The 15089-nt window shown below is 43.6% G+C and overlaps 1 pseudogene; it reads left to right on the top strand.

Moving 5' to 3' along the window:
• Window positions 1–7006: 7006 nt before the first annotated feature.
• Window positions 7007–12921, top strand: LOC137282487 (uncharacterized; annotated as a pseudogene).
• The last annotated feature ends 2168 nt before the right edge of the window (window positions 12922–15089 follow it).

Below are 15089 nucleotides of genomic sequence, written 5' to 3'. Positions count from 1 at the left end.
GCGACTTCCTTAGCTGTCTTTGTCTTAAGGGGAAAGGCTTCACACCATCTTGAAGCGGAGTCCACACAGACTAGAACATACTGGTACCCCTCGCTGGTAGTTGTAAACTTGCCTAACAAGTCAATGGACCAACGGTCAAACACGTCAACGAGTTGCAAGGGTTTAAGTGGCGCAGGGCGATAGTGGAAGTCGCGTTTTGCCACCTGGCATTGTGTACATGTGGCAACCCACATTTTGACGAAGTTGTACATCCCCTTCCAATAATACTTGAGCCGCATGGCGGCGTAGCATCGACCTACCCCGGGGTGTGCAGCAAGGAGATGGTCGTGGTATGCCCTCATAATATCTTGTCTAAGTGGCGCAGGGATACAAATCTGTCTATATGTCCGCATTGGTAGTTCCGTGCGATCCCTGGGAGTGTAGAAGTGAATGAGAAGTCCCTCATCCAATTCGTAATCGGCCGCCTCCAGTATTATGCGCCGAGCGGTTTGGTCATCCTTGGGTAGTGTCCCTGTTTCCATGTAGTTCATAATGTCTCGGAAGGAGGGGTCTCCGAGTTGTAGGTCGCGTAGTCTATCCGGAGGTATTCCCTTGGGGTACTGTAGTTTGTGTGTACCTTTACTTGGAGCGGATGACTCCTGCTCTGTGGCCTGAGTAACCTCCCGGTCAACTGTTGATATGGCGTGGCTGATCGTATCAATCCCTACTAGTTCCTCCTGTTCATTATCCTCTCTAGGGGGGTAAGGTCGTCTGCTGAGGGCGTCGGCATTGCATAAGTGATGTGCAGGTCATATTGAGATAGCAGTATACTCCAACGACCGAGCCGGCCCGTGGCGTCTTTAATGGTGTTCAAATACTGAAGAGCTGCATGGTCAGTGACAACTGTACAGTGGCTATCGGCCAAGAATGGGTGAAAGTGTTTCAGGCCCAACACGATAACCAGGCATTCCTTTTCCGTAATGGAGTACTTCTTTTGTGTTGGGGATAAACTTTTCCCTGCAAAGGAAATCGGGTGTTCTTTGCCATCCTCCCCCTTCTGAGATAGCACAAAGCCTACACATTGTTCCGACGCATCACACGATAAGATGAAGGGTTTAGTGAAGTCTGGGTATGCTAGGATAGGGGCAGACGTGAGTGCTGACTTCAGGGTTGTGAACGCCTGTTCTGCGGTAGTCGTCCAAACATAAGGGGTATCCTTCCGTAGCAGACGGTGTAAAGGCTCGACAATATCAGCATAACCCTTGATGAACTTTCTGTAATATCCTGCCAACCCCAAGAAGGAACGAAGCTCTTTGGTGCATGTGGGTTGAGGGTATGTAACCACACTGTCGACTTTCTCCGGATCCATTGCGACACCCTCTTTTGAAATCACATGCTCCAGGTAGTGAATAGTGGAGAGGGCCAAATGACACTTGGAGGGCTTCAGTCGTAAATTCGCTGTGCGGAGTTTGTCAAAGACTGCCTCCAGGTGCGTCAGATGATCTTCAAACGTTTTGGAGTAAATAAAGAGGTCATCCAAATAGCTAAGGACCGATCTCCACGACATGGAGGAAAACAAGGATGATATAATGAAGGAAAAACAGCTTGGGGCATTGACAAGGCCGAGGGGCATGACCTTAAATTGGTATGCGCCCTCCCCCTGGACGATGAAGGCCGTCTTTTCCTTGCTATCCTCGGCCATGGGCACCTGGTGATATCCTGACACAAGATCCAGGCTTGTGTAATAGCAGGCGTGACTGGTGCCTAAGGACATCAGCGATTGATCGATATTCACCAGAGGCCAATGTTCAACGGTCGTGATACGGTTCAACCGGCGGAAGTCCACGCAAAATCGTGTCGTCAAGTCCCGCTTTTTCAGTAGGAGTACTATAGCAGCCCAGGGAGAGAAGGATGGTTCGATGATATCATTATCCAACATTTGTTGTAGATGTTTACTAAGTTCCTCTCGTTGGTTTGGATTGACAGGGTAAGGTCGTTGACGCAGTGGTTTATGTGTTCCAGTGTCGATGTGACACTCAAAGAGGTGAGTTCGTCCAAGCTCCGTGATGTCCTTTGCGAATACGTCCCTATGACAGCCAATCAACAACAGAAGAGCATCTTGTTCCCGGGGGGTGAGGTGAGAGTTAGTTAAGTCAATGTCTAAGTCCGCGGCCTGGCGCCGATATTCATCCTGAGTGGTGAGATCCTCTTGTAGTAGTCTGTTCAGTGGTGAGGGGTTGGGTCCCGGGGTTGGTGACACCGATGGTGACAGGTCATCCCTGTGGTCAGGGGACCTGGTGACATCTGGGCTGGGTGGCAGTCCCTCATGGGTGACATGTGACATGACACCACTTGACCCTGGTGACAGATCCGCCTCCGTAGCAGGCGCCTTGGGGACAGTTGGCTTGGGGACAGGTGACATCCCCACAGGGGTGGCGACCGGATTGAAAGCGTCCGTCTGTGGTAACAGGTCCTCACTGGTGACAGACGGCTCGGGGACAGTTGACATAGGGACAGTTGACACCAACTCAGAGGCGACGGCGCGATGGTTGACATCCGACCTCGGTGACAGATCCTGGTTGGTGACAGGCGGCTTGGGGACAGATGACAGAGGGACATGTGACATCACATCAGTGGTCAAGGGAGAGGGCCGCAGCTACTGAGGAAGGCAGGAGGACGACACCAGATCACCGGAACCACAGGAGGATCGGACAGTACAGAACAGTGGGACGCCAGGGAAGCACTACACCGAACTTTATGTGACTATGAACTTATAGGAAAGTGACAGAAACTGTTGTGAGACGTTTAGACTATATCAAATAGTGCGCATTCGACAGGATCGAGCACACTTAGGTAAGCCAATTTCGCCTTTGCTATATACTTGTAAAAGAACGAGATCTTTGAGATAATCATGCCTCTAACCCCTAACGGTAGCGGAAATCCCATCTCTGTACGTCCTGTCAATCACCAATGCCTGTCTCCTGTAGTTACACCTTCCAGCTGGTCTACTTTATTTGCTTCCCCACTTCCGAGTAGTAAGACCGTCCCATCTGACTTCGAGAGCCCTGCCGCTATTGTTGACACCACACCGGTCATGTCCTCTTGCACTACGGCCACAACATCTAGTAACGCCAGTCCCAATCGCCCCCCAATGCCAGTCGAATGGTCACCCTTCTCGTCTCCAAGGTGTGTGGAATCAGGTCGGTTAGCTGCCAGACAGATGACGTTTACCTGGTCGAATCCCGTACCTGCGATGGACGGGCCCTTACCCGAACTACGGTTTACCCCCGTACTTCGGTCCTGACGATAGGGGATGTGCGAGAGGTACAATGTCAGTACCCGGGGGCCCTTGGAGCTTTACCGTAGTTCCTCCAGCAACCACAAGACGATGATCTTCGTTCAATAGTTTATTTGGAACAGTGTTGCTGGACAACCCACTCCATGGTCACTCTATAAGACTTCAGCCGCAAAGCTTCCGTCTTAAGCCAAATGCTGGTGCCTTTTAAGACAGTTTTCCGACGATTCCTTGTGACCAAACACCACGAGTGGGAGCGCACCAGACTCCCGACCCTGGGCTTTGCTACCGCTTAAAGCTGGGTCCCTACGTCACAGCCAACACCCTCTTCTTTTTGCCCATTGGTCAAAAACCCCTAACCCTGCATACTTTTTCACTCCCCCATCCTTATTCCGTACCCCCAATACCATATTTGTAAAGCTGTGAGGTGGATTCCAAGAAACCCAAAGTATCTACCTCCTAACCACATATGTCCCGTGGAATACTACGAACTGCTGCCGAGGTCCCCGGACAAGTTGCTCCATCTTGATAGCACCGTCCCTATCCTTTTTCCTAACCTATGAGTCATCTCGCCTTGCCCCCACTAAGTTCTAACGACCTACTTTCATGCTTATTTCCTCCGCAGCCGATTACCTACCTCTCCTACATTGTATATGTTTTCTACGTCACAGGCCTTTATCTATTATTTCCCATTCTAAATATACTATTAGTACCCCTTGATCACTTATTATTAATAACATCATTCCTAGATCTAAATATTATAACCACAATAATAATTCCTCGCCCATGATTCGCTATTATCATAATAATCATAATTCCATGCCTCTGATAGTTAAACTTGCATTCAATCGCCAACAGCTGAAGGGATTGTATAAATCCAGTTAGGGTCCATGCAGGTAGCAGAAGCACTGTAAGTGCCATGGCCCCTAGTATGGTGATCTGCCTACAGTTGTTGGTGATCATTAGCCAATTTTTTTAAATGGTATTGTCTAACATAATTTTCTGCTTTTGAAAACAAAACATTCTAACCAGTTTTAGCTCTTTTTGTGACACTCTAGTTATTTTACAGTCCGTCGATGACTGGTTCTTTAATTACTTCTATTTTTGTGCATCTACAGCATTTCTCGTCACTATCTGGCTGCAATATTGCCGATGTGACGTTTAATTTTTACTCACTCACTCACTCCATATGTTTCCATACGTTCACATTCTCTCGTCTCTCCCTCCCCTCTCTCTCCCAATTTCTCGCTTTGCCTCTCTCTCTCGTTCGACCATTCGTTATGAGTCACACTGCTATCGACAAAAGTGTCGGGCATGCACCAGTGCGCATGCACACATACAAGAACTCGGAAGTGACGCAGCTACAGCAAGAGGACATGGTCTCTGTCAGGAAGGTGCTCTATGTGAATCGTCTGTTTTATCCTAACAGTATATGATAAGGTAAGGAAATTACTCTGTATGAGAATGTAACCGTGTTTAGAATGATATTATGTGTCAAATCGTCAGCCTCAGCAAAACACTTCTTATCTGGGACATTGGATCATAAAACATACGTCTATACATTCGTGCAAGGCCACAAATGAACACGTCAACTTTCGATATCAAACCACGCCACATATAACGACACAATATTCCCCTTGCCCGATATGCTTCAGTTATATGTAAAGACCTTTCTTTACCATTGCACATTTATACATCTGACGGTCTCACGTGGGTCGTATTGGAGCACAAAGGAATAATACGTGAAAGGATTGCATAGCTTTTCATCATTCTATCAATAAAAAACCCTTTGCAGTGCAACTGTTGAATGCTTTGTTATAATAGTAAGTCGTAAAACGAGGACAGAAAAAAATATTTGGAAACAAAACATACAGTTTAGGTAGATAGTTAATGCTCTGGAACAGTAGATATAATTTTAATCAAGACTCAGATATTGCTGTATCAATAAATGTGTGTTTGCATATCAACCACGCCCTTGATCGACTGAAAGGGCCTATTACAAGGCCAATGCAAACACAACAATATTGAAATAACATTTTCTCTTTGCCAAGTTTAGTCTATCAAAGCTATAAACACTAAACAGAATTATTCTTCCGCGTCACACAGAACATACACTATAACATTAATGCTTAAAGGTCACATGAAACGTAAAACACAACTTTGCAGATTCTGATACCTCTAGGTATGCACTTACCGAAACAAATCATAAAAAGTGCCAATTCAGTCTATAAAGTTGAAAAAAAACGCGATGAAAAAAGACCGCGAAATAGGAGTTCAAACGAATTCACTAAATTTCCCCCAGTGCTGGGGGAAAAACTGGTTTCAACAGCTGTGCTGCGCTGCGCCCATAACGCAGTGTATAGGTTCGCGGAGCTTGAAACAGTATGCCTGCCCGGAGTATGAGGTCGTGAGCAGTAGTCTAATCTTGGTTGTATACACAAACAAGTAAATAATCTACTCGTTACATAGAAAACTCGTTGATTGTGGTAAGCAGCCTCTGTCACAAAGAAAGCTCAATGGCTGGTTTATTGACACCTCTATGTCTGCCTGCCAAAGACAATATGCAATAGACAACCTCAATCATTGACCACGTGCAATTTGAACTTAACACCTATCAGACTGTACGCCATAAAGAAAATAAACTGATTTATGACTCGTGCACCCGAGTCCAGTCTCTACCACATTATGTAATTAGACAGGTGTGATACTTGTCCACATCACAAGTTTTTATGTCTGTGGGCTGGAAACAAGCTACAGCCATTTTTTCGGATGACTGGATTTGACGGAAACTGGTGCAAACTCTTGTCAGTTTCAAGTCCTGCTTTGTATTTGAACGAATGACACTTTCCAGTCACGCAGTAGTTCACCATCTCTGCTGATATGATTTTTGATTTGATCGAACTCAAATTCAGAGAACGTGAAAACACAAAACCCAACATCTCTATATACATTCTGTAGGGATAACAACTTCTTTTAGTGTAAATGATTTTGTTTGACAACGGTATATGAATCCATACTGAAACGATGCATCAAGTACAATAAAAGTTGTTATCCATAAAGAATCTTACTCTCTTGTGACTGGCCATACTTACAAAAGGCCCATCAAACAGATCATCTTTCTGTACACACAATGAGCCCTCAGCGTATCAGCAGATGAACCAGCCAATCGGAAGTCGTCGTTGCCCTTGAGTGCACAGCCACCCGCTATGACTGGGTTTGGTCTCCCGAGGGCTTCGTTTCAGGGGGAGTAAGTCCAAGTACAAAATATTGCACTTTTGCATTGCGATTATACGCTTGTAATTCTGTTTATTGGTTTTTTAACAAACAGCAATGTATATTATATGTCATGAATAAGTGATAATTGTGTTTTAATTATGTTTGATTTTTTGATTGCATGTGACCTTTAATTACTACAATTTACGACTGAAAGAGGAGTTTTGAGTGTAAAGATGAAACAATTACTATATATTCTGAACTTCACTGCTATGAGACACTCCTGTTCGTGGATTGTTCAAACCTAGACCTGATCTCGGGGGCATGGCTCCGGAATCTTCTAACACATGCACGAGAGGATTTCAGACAAAACAGAAATCTTTATGAAGTATATTTGAAGGCAGAGCAACTGGCATTCAGTCATCTTACAACATACTAGTAAAGACATTTTGAATGATGAAAATATACCGTTTATTTTCAGAACTGCGCTGGTATGATTACAGAACACCAAGCACAGAAATGGCGACAGCAATAAAGCTACCCCAGTGTGGTGTCTGTCGTACCTCCTTCAAATATGGTGACCCCGACCCCCGCCTTATGCCCTGTCTCCATTCAGTTTGCCAAGAATGCCTAAATAATGGCACCTCTAACACACTGACATGCGACATCTGTCAGGAAACATTTGACAAAGAACACACTTATTTTCCTGCCGATGTCGTTGCCATCAGAAACATCTTCCTCCAAACTGCTGAGTATGATGGCTCCGCCGTGCTGTGCACCAACAAAGATGACGGTAACCAGGCCATGTCCTGGTGTGGTGAATGTGAAGCCCTCTTGTGTGAGCACTGCCAGGCAGGTCATGAGGACATTAAGATAACTAGATCTCACGCTGTCGTCCCACTGGAAAACCTAAAGGCATCAGATGGAGTACCTACTCCTAAGACGGTCTACTGCACAGAACATGATCACCCTCTGCAGCTGTATGATGAAACGTGTGAACAGCGAATATGTTTCAAATGTAGGGAGAACCATATCAACATCTGAAAGAGACGGTATTGGATGAAAAAAAGAAAGCCCTAGCGAAAAAGATGGAGGCCATCAGTGCCATCAGGGAAAAGATACATGAAGTTGTCAGATTGGCAGAGATGAAAAAAGAGGAAGGGAAAGATTTCTTGAAGCATACATTTTCCGATCTGAGAAATGCTTTAAACCAGCGAGAAAGAGAACTTTCGCTTGAACTGGATCAAAGCTTCAAAGTTGTGTATGATGTAAATAACATCCGGCTTTGCGAGTTGGGAAAGAAGGAAGCCAAATGTGACACAGCCCTTGACTACTGTCAGAAGTTTGCTGACATGTCCAGTGCTGATGCACTCCTAAGTGTAAGGAAGACGGTACTTTCCAGAACCAGTGGATGCATCGCTGCCACTCTTCCCGAAGTGAGTAAAGCAGAAGCTTCAATTACTCTATCAAGAAAGGACTTTACTGACCTTAGGCAATCGATTTCTTCTTTCGGAGAGCACTACGTACCCACTGAATCTCTCGCAGAAAGTCAGCATGACCCAGGTAGGAACTGATATTTCTTTGATGCTGAAAGAATACACTGATGTCTATACTAAAGCATTTTACAATCCGTGTGCATCTGTACATGAAGGTGTGCTGATATTGTTGTATATTATGTGTATATAATACACACTTAAGCAATATGAATGTACATGTCGAGGAGTATGAGCCATCCTGTTTCTGCCAGCTACTATTTTGTTATTGCAGAGGGATGTACTATTAGTGCTCTGAAAAGGAAAATAAATCAACTCGAGGCAGATACCATGTCACTCCAGAAGGTAATGTGTTTTTCTTTAAAAGTAATTAAGAAACGTTTGACACAATTTGTATCTATTCACCATTGTTAACCTCGACCAGTCCATCTCAAATCCTAATTACCTCTGAGTAAACGTAACGATATAATCACTAATCGTCTTGCCTTTATGTCTATGCCATTTACGGGATTGTTTTTATATCACTTTACCTATGACTCAAGAGCATTCATGTGTCTGTTGTGGTATATGAATGTGCTGCATCTCATTTTCTCACTCAGGATTTAAAGAATCGCGATCAACAGATCAAACAGCTGACGTCAACAATGGAATCTTTAGGTAAGCCTGACTTCAACTGTGCAAACATAGATTTCAAAAATACAATAGATTATGATACATTTTGGACTGTCCGTATTTTGGCTGTGATTGTCCTATGAATTCATACTCCTTCATGATAAAATAATAAAGTTGTCTCACTGCCGTTGTAGAACGTTCTGCCCTGTTGTGAAACGCATCTGAAGTACTTTCACTTTTTTACACCGTGAGCAAAAAAAAAAGATACATTTCCGTGACTTTGGCACCTAAGACAGTGCATGATGTAAGCTTATGGTATGCTATGGTAAAACATCCTAAGCTCCAGTAGCAATGTGGTAAATGGTTGCGACCAACTCCATTTTCCTCCCACTGTCTTCGATTGAACACGACGTTGTCACACAAGTTGGCTCACCACGTAACAGTAATGCCTTAATAACTTTATTCCACTCAACAACAGTACCTTAGTACGAGGGGATGTCAAGACAAGACGAGACAAGTCAAGACACTTGTTCCATCTTTTCCGCCAGTCGCTGATGCCATTTCTGTAGAAGGCGCCATTTTGGTCCTCAAACCTAGCCTCAGTAGCAGCAATAAGCTCATTATCATCCTGAAATCTATGACCACGCAAGTGTTTCTTGAGATTTGGGAACAGTTGGTAATCACTTGGTGCCAGGTCTGGAGAGTAGGGGGATGCAGCAAGATTTCGTACCCTCATTCCTGGACAGCAGCGGCTGCAACACACACACACACACACACACACACACACACACACACACACACACACACACACACACACACACACACACACACACACACACACACACACACACACACACACACACACACATAAATATACACACATACATATACATAGATATACACACACACATATATATATCATATATATATGACAATCTGTGTGTGTATATATATACCAACTGTGTGTATGTGTGTATACACACACACACATAAGGGAGACAACTCTTGAAGGCTTAGAAGGCAGCTCATTTGGTCAAGAGGTATCTCCCTTGTCTGAGCAGACGGCTTCCTGTGTTGACATGGCAGAATTTACAGCAAGAGAGAAAAAAGAAAGCTCATTCTAGATGATTTTGAAAGGGGTGAGAGTGATGCTAAAGTGTTAGCTTGTAGACATGGTATTCCTCTGTCTACAGTATACAGAACTTTTAAGAATATTCAAACAGGAACCGGGATAGAGCACAAAGCAGGGGCAGGTCGGCCTAGGAAATTCAGTGTTGTGGATCGCCGAAGACTTGGGCAGATTGTGAGTAGGGGCAAGTTGAAAAGTGTTGAGAACATCAGAAATGAAATGATTAGCAGAGGAAGTCCTCAGGTATGCAATGAAACAGTTAGGCAGGAATTACAGAGACTTAATTGGGTGAAAAAACGTGGGATTCCCTCGCCGTTGATGAAAGATGCACAAAAGGAAAAACGTTTAAACTGGTGTCGGGCTCATGAAAATCAAGATTGGGATAATGTTTTCTTTTCGGATGAAAGTTCTGTTCGGCTTTTCCCTAATTGTGTGAAAATTTGGACCAAAGATACTGTCAAACCTATCTACCAGCGACCAAAACGTAGCCCGAAGTTTCACATGTGGGGTGGCATATCGGCTCGCGGAGTGACGCCATTTTGTGTTTTCACGGCAAACTTGACAAAAGAAAGATACGTTGACATTCTAAATGGTCACCTTCTTCCGACAGCACAAACATTGTATGAAGATGATTGGATTTTCCAGCATGATAATGACCCAAAACACACTGCGCGCTACACAAAACAGTGGTTGTCGGGCGAAAATGTTCAAGTTTTAGACTGGCCCAGTTACAGCCCAGACCTAAACCCAATTGAGAATGTGTGGGGAGTCATGAAGGACAGAATAAACCAAAAGGGACTGAGAAATATTGAAGATATGAAGGCCGAGGTGGTCCAATATTGGGATACCCTGTCACACGATTACCTACAAACTTTGATGGGTAGTGTGCCTAGGCGTATTCCGGCATGCATTGCTGAGCGAGGAGGTCTAACAAAGTACTAAAACAAGACTGAGACTGTAAAAGGATGATGTTTTAACATGTTTATGTAAGTAAAACGCCAGAAGTTAATAAACGTAATGAGTTACATGACGCAACATGATTCTCAATAATTTTTGGGAATACTATATATACACACATACACACAGTTGGTATATATATACATACACACACACACACATAGATTGTCATATATATAGATGACTACCGTATGTATCTTTTCCCTGATGGCACTGATGGTCTGCATATATATAAACACCGGTATGTTGTCTTGCAGTTCACGTGTCCGATGGTGCTGTCCACTACCTTCCCATGTCAGACGTCTCCTTTCCTGTGCCACTTCTTTGTAAGTAAAGTAATGTCCATGCTTGTCTGGTGGTATCAGTAAAGTGGCAAATGTGAGAGTGAAAAGGTAAAGAGTCCCGATTGCATGGATTATCCTCGTGTGTCATAATAACGGTCGCAATAGCTTGTTTTGTCAGCTCAAAAATGATTAGATACATTTACACATTTGCGTCACATTGTTAACTCCTAGCTTTGTAGTGAGCGCTTGAACAAGATTTCACACACAAAACAAACTATATCTAGCTGTTGTGAATTTTCAGTTACATCACAGTGTTTCTGTCACCGTTGAGTGAGTGAGTGAGTGAGTGAGTGAGTGAGTTACTTATAATGTATCGATATTATTTTGATCAACTATTGCACCCTTGAAAACTATGTGTGATACGTATAAAGAGCCATGCATTTAAGAACCACGCATAGCCTTTCAAGAATATAAAGAAGTCATATTTCCCAGGTGAGTGAGTGAGTAGGTTCCTAGTTGAGTGGGATGGGGTTGGACGAGACGGGTCAGGATGACGTGAGCGAGTGTGTCAGATATTGTATTGATCGATATTATACTGATTGACTACTACTTCTTTGTAACAGGTCATGATATTTTGGATTACCTTCTGTAGTCTAGTACTTTTCTTCGGTTTAGTCCCATGCAGAAATCGAACCCAAAGTCTAAGCGCCTGATAGCCAGCACCCACATGCACTCAACGCACTCAACGCACTCAACGCACTCAGCCACCACCTTTTCCCACAAAAGTGGAAGTCGGACGACTGGTAGCCTAGATCACCTACTCACTTTGTGTAACTTGACCATGGCTGAAAGCACAATGGATGGACAATGGATACACACTGTCAATAATAAAGTTGTCATGTGTAACGTGTATTATATTTGGGTTTACTCTTTTCTCATTAAAGTGCATATTATAGTAGTTTTGTCAGGTTGTGTCTGGGAGTCTGATCCAGATAATAATTAAGGTTTGGTCAGGCAAGCATTTATATTACAAGAGCTAGTATACAAAGTATGTCTGCGTGTCGTAGGTACGCCACTGAAGTATGACAAAGACAGTCTGAACGAAGTCCACATCAACACAGAAGGAGACCTGGTCAACGGGAAGTCACACACAAGACCTGCAGTGGAGGGGCGACTAAAGAAGTACATCGGCACATGTAGTACTGTCCCCCTCCCACGGTATGGCTGTCCCCAGTACTGGGAGCTGGAGAACAGGGTTAGCCTGGTCAACCCACTTTCCGGGAAATGGCTCATCCTGGAGGTTGGAGTATGTAGGGAGGAGGACAGGGACGTGAGTCATTGTATTGGTGCACGTCCTCACTCCTACTGTCTGATCGTCGCCCACTGTACTGTACACGACGGGATATGCAGGAGGATATGGAAGGAGGGGAAGTGTGTGCTGCATCTGCCTGACACGCTCCCAAAAACAGCAGGGGTACCACACACACTACATTACGGTGTTGTCTATGATGACGCCAGGAAGAAGATTGTCTTCATTGATGTTAAGGAGAAGAAAGTCATATCGAGTTTAGGCAATGTAGACTCTAGTGAACCACTGTGGCCGATGTTCGGGGTGTATAACCCACATTACTTCACTGTCAGCATGAGAATTGCAGCTGGCAGCGACATCAACATGACAGAGGAGACGAAAGCAACAATTGTCAAGGCACTTTCATGATGACATGGTGTGAACACGATGTCCGGGTAATCTACTCACTTACAGAAACAGTTAAAAAAAGCGGTATGAGTTATATGACTGCATATATACAGTAACATAATAAATTCTACTGACCCCAATTCTCACCAGTAACTGAAGAAGTGAAAATGAAACCTCTATTTCCAAGACACCGGCTGTCATCTGACGATCACACACACCATTTCAATACACAAGAATGAAATGACTGAATCATTCGTAAAATTACACGGATTAACAGGTTTGACCAATACATAGTGAACATGGTTTTATTGGCTTTGATTTACTTCACACATTTAATTCGAGAACGTGGAAACACCACTTGTCCTGAATACACAAGTTATGTGTGTGTGTGTGACATAAATACATACTCTGACATAAGCATACATCTATGAATACACATGTAAACATATAACTGCGCGGACTGACATATTTATGCTGGTTTCCAGATCGAAGTTAAAGTTTAAGTTCTGTAAAACCGGAACTCATGTTTAAAGGTGATCTCCGCTCTTACATTTGATACAGATACATATATAGAAAATGTATGGATATCAGTCTTTAGCATACATCATGTGTTAGAGTATGTTCTCACACCTCCGTATGGTTAATAAAGGCCAGGGTGCACAGGTCCATGTGAGAAGGACAACAACAGGTAGATAACAAGGGTGGACCAGTCATAGGGAGGCCAGTACTTAATGGGTTTTGCTGACCGGTGTTAGCATCGGACAAGTGGAAGACAGGAGCAAATATGCACTAGCTGAAACCCGACACAAGGAAGTCAGCTGGCTCACCTTGTGTCTGTTTGCTGTCCAACACCGCAATATTCCACAATATTACTGCTGACAGTAAATAACAGCGTTTGGTCCAAACAGTCCAGTGATCCTCATCATGAAGGGGATCGGTGCAGTTGGAATAGGATCACATGTGTCAACCCAGTCAGTGAACCTGACCACTGAATCCCGCTAGACGTCTGTTGCGACAAAAATGGATTGCTAAAGACCAATTGTAACCCGGATCTTCAAGGGTCAGGTGTTAAGTACTCAATACACTCCAGTGAGAAGCATTGTTTTAAAGATCTCTGTATATTGATCAGAATAAGCAAATTATATATCAGAGCAACGTTATACGAGACAATGAAAATCCCTTTCACGAACACCTTTAGTCAAAATATTATAATACATTTGTTTGTTTTTTTTCTTAATGAAACTTACGTACACTGCTGGCACAAAATACATATATGCCATCCCTCAGTCAGAAACTGACGTGTTGCTTTTTATTATGCAAGTGTATATGATAATATGCCCCACTGTGTGCCTTGAGGAAGACATGTTTCTGGCATAAGAAATGAACGACAATCCACTAAATACCCCCAGTTTTATATACTTACGGGACCCGTGAAAGTCCCAGGGTAGAATAGGCTTTCAAAAACCCATACTTGCCATAAAGGCGACTATGCGTAGAACTAAACTCACTCACTCATATATTTGCGGTACCTTATTTGCATGTGCTGCTCGAATTCAAGTTTGATAGTGACAAGAATTATGTATTTGATCGATATCGTGTTTGGGTATAGGCATGAACATATATAACATATACACGTGGGGTGGTGGTTGGGGGAGACTACTCGGTGCCCGACTTCCACCTTTCACTTTGTTATAGACGCTGGGGTGCTTGTGTCAGCTTGCTGACTGACTTTGTGTGCTGGCGTTTGGCGAGTGTGTGTGTTTGAGTCCCGTGTCTTCCTTAATCTAACAAGAGTACAAGACGTACAATCCCAAACTTACATAAGACCACTTTCTAAATGGCAATATGTATCCATAGCTTTCGGCCGTAGGGGCTGCGCCAAATGACACTTGTCAGAGGGTTAAATGGGATATATAGTCTAGGGAATGGTCTGAGAGTGCGGGTTCGAATCCCGGATGGGCGTTAAGTTTGTATTTTACTGAGAAAGTGAAAGTCAGATATTAGCTGTGTTATGTGTTTTACACACTGTAACTGAAAAGTCAGTATGTTTACGTCAGGTCCCCAACAAGGTGGGATATAACATAATCAAGATTCTTTATATATATCATGCAGAACACAAACATACTTACACTGCCATGCGTGGGTTGATGAATAAAAACACGTGTTTGAGACGATTCCATCAGGAGATAATCACTTAATCACTAATGCATTTCCAGCACGTAATGTTTATGGGAGTGTTTGTCGATCTCTTGCCGACGATTTGTTCTCTTCTTGAGGGATTTTGAAGTCCATTATCTACATGCCAATTTATGTCAGCAAACAAATCTTATTGAAGCCGTCCGCCATGAATGTCTTTGGCATGGTCTATGACATATCGTCATTGTCAATCGATGGAATTGGACAGGATCGATTCTGAAGAAACAAATATCAA

The sequence above is a fragment of the Haliotis asinina genome, chromosome 4 (assembly GCF_037392515.1).
Source record: "Haliotis asinina isolate JCU_RB_2024 chromosome 4, JCU_Hal_asi_v2, whole genome shotgun sequence".
In the NCBI taxonomy this organism is placed as follows: domain Eukaryota; kingdom Metazoa; phylum Mollusca; class Gastropoda; order Lepetellida; family Haliotidae; genus Haliotis; species Haliotis asinina.
Note: the sequence above shows the minus strand (reverse complement) of the source record. Positions and strands in the feature narration are given on the sequence as shown.